A 2909-nucleotide genomic window follows, 5' to 3' on the forward strand; every position below is an offset into this window, starting at 1 on the left:
TTACGAGTATAGACTGATCATATGTTGCACAGATACATTTTGATTAAAAAGTTACCATACTTACAACAACTTCAAAACGTCTAAAAAATATTAATGCAGTGATCACAAGTATAGACTCATCAAGTCACCACACTTTGCACATTTAAAATAGGATTTGTTCAGCAAAATTTTGAGCTGACGTCATCCATTTTTTGGAGGGGATAAGTAAATATATTTTGATTAAAAATTTATCACATGCTTTTCGTAACTTATAAAACATCTACAAGATTTCAAATCATTCGGTTTTGCAGATTCAAAATTAAATTGCATAATGTTGTTTTATAAATTTGATTTTTTTTTTCCAAAAATTTGAACGTTTCAGGTAAAAACTCTACACGGCTTCATAAATTATATGTGTAGGACTATGTTATTTTATTACAATTTCTTCGTACTGTAGGGGTCATGAAAGCTCAGAAAACGTAAAAGTAGAGAGCATGAAAGGACAGTAGTAACGATCTTGGGATTTCTTTGTTTTCAACAGGTATCTAAGAATGAATGGGACAGCAGTTGTACCTACTTGCTGCCCGGAGTGTATCTGCCATTATTTGTTAATCACTTATTGTCGCCAAACTCCACCCAACTCAGGGCAAAATCTTAGTCCCTTTGCACGTGGGCGAGCGCTGGCTCAAGGTCATTTGGAGTTGCCCATCCTCTTAAGGCCCTTTCTTCCATTTGCTCTCATTTGCAGTACCTCCGATTTTAGAGTCTTTATGTCACTTTGCAACTGATGTATTAATGCCGATTGAGCCATAATCAGCGACTTACAGCTGGTGATTTCTTCCTGAGCGGTTGCACAACTGGTGGCACAGCCAAAGTTCAACGTAAACTGATTAAAGAAATCAATCAAACATTGATTGACGACACTTGTTAAATCACCCGAACCAGTAGGTCCTTGCTTCTTAATTTTGGGCTGGCAACTAGAAAGTTAGTTCAGTAAGCAATTATACGTCCGCTCACTTGGAGCGTCACACACATTATCATTTGATTGAAGCTTAATACGTAAGCTTAGCCTAGTTCTTATGTATTTAATTATACATTAGCTCTCTATATTAGGCGCATTTTGCACACGGTGAGAAAAATAGAAACCTTTTTATTCCTCAGTAAGCACAAGGAATGGCCAAAGTGACCTTTTCTCACCTGTTCATCAAACAGAAAACTGGTCAAATAATAAGCATGTTAAAAATCGTAATTACTCCTATGCAGTAGGATTTAATGCGGATCAAAATTAACTAAATATATTTATGATTTCTTTTCAAATATTTGCTAAATTTGAACAAATTGCGGATTTCCATGAATTTCTTGACATTTCTCATATCAAAACTCCCGTGACAATTTTTTTTCGATAATATGGTGTAAACACGGCTTTCATATGTTATTTGTGGCAGATGACTCCACGTCTAACAAATTTCTTTACGTACCCATGCTGAGTAAAGCGTGGGGTACTCTAGACAACTGATATCGAGCAATATTTGGATGTCTAGACTGTAAAAAAAAATGTAATTTGTAACGAAGCTAATTTTCGCGGGCCGGAAACCGTGACGCGTACCGCGAGAGCTGGGGGGAAAATTCGCGATCGCCGCGCCACCGCGGCGGAAGAAGAGGGATTCTGGCCTGAAACTCCAAAGAGTGCGGAAGTGCTGGGGCTGTTTTGCGATTTTGAAAAGTGAGAAGTGAGCAGTTCGATCCTCCGACCACCGTAAGTACTTTTTGGGTCGCCTGCCTGTTTTGTACCGGTTTTGGAATCGCCGCCCCCGAGCGAAAAACCGTGTCACCGTCACCGCGTTTTTTGTTACCGTCGAAAATCGACACCGTCGTGCACGCGTCGTTACCGTCACGGCGCTCCCTTCCCGGGTCGCTGTGCCGTTTTCGCGCGATTTCAGATCTCAAGGTCGCCGCCCCCAGAGCCCTGAGGAGCCCGGCCTGAAGGAAGTCGCCGCCCAGGAGGAACGACCGTGCCGGACATTAAATTTAATTTTGTTCGTATAACCGTTTTGTTAGATACTTAAGTTGTTTAGCCGTAAGATTTATTATTTTAGAACGTGTAGCTGGTGGCAGGGAATAAACCCTATTTGTTATAACACATCCTCGCCGTTTTATTTATTATTTTCGAGTTTTCGCGGCGGCTCATCACCTGAATTTCGTGTCTCCGGCTTTAGAGCACCCCGGCGCTCCCTCCTCCGGAGAGGGAGCTGGCGCCCGAGCGACCGTCGCTCCTGACCGAAGGCGCCACCCCCGGCGGCGTGAAGGTAGCCGCATAAGCTTGATCGACCAGACGTGTTTCTGATATCAGCGATACTAGTCGACCCAAAGCTTGGCACCCAAGTACGCCGCCACCCCATACGTTATCGGCGAGATTCCGGACCGTCACCGGAGCGTCCGTCCCATCATCCGGAATTTCGTCGCATAATTTGGCGCCCGAGCAGGGACCTAAAGTGAGGCGCCCCCGGTCGTCCGCCGCCACCAGCTACGTTTTGTCCGCTATCAGCGGGAGACCGTCGTTTTTGAGCGGTCTGTTTTTTTTTGGTCTCTTGGCAAAATTGCCGAAAAAGATGGCCCATGGCGACATCGTCCCGTCCGCAGGAAGTTACGACCTGGATATGAAAATCGGCGGGGGACGTTCGTATGGAATCGCCCTGAGTCGCAGAACACCCCTACCGAGTCCACCGCGCTGCCACCCGTGCCCGGGCCGTCGGCTAGAAACCCGCGCATCCGACGCGCTCCAAACGATGCTGTGATTGACTGTGATGTCTGTTTTCAGATGGATAACCCGGTCGTACGTGATTTGGTGGCTGAGCTGCTCCGGGGAGAGGATCCCGCCGCCGCTGGACACCGCCCAAAGTCCCGGGGGATCCAGGTGGGACCTCCCATGG

This window comes from Zophobas morio, unplaced genomic scaffold (genome assembly GCF_036711695.1).
Source record: "Zophobas morio isolate AGI-343-1 ecotype UQ-CSIRO unplaced genomic scaffold, CSIRO_AGI_Zmor_V1 ptg000009l, whole genome shotgun sequence".
Classification (NCBI taxonomy): Eukaryota; Metazoa; Arthropoda; class Insecta; order Coleoptera; family Tenebrionidae; genus Zophobas; species Zophobas morio.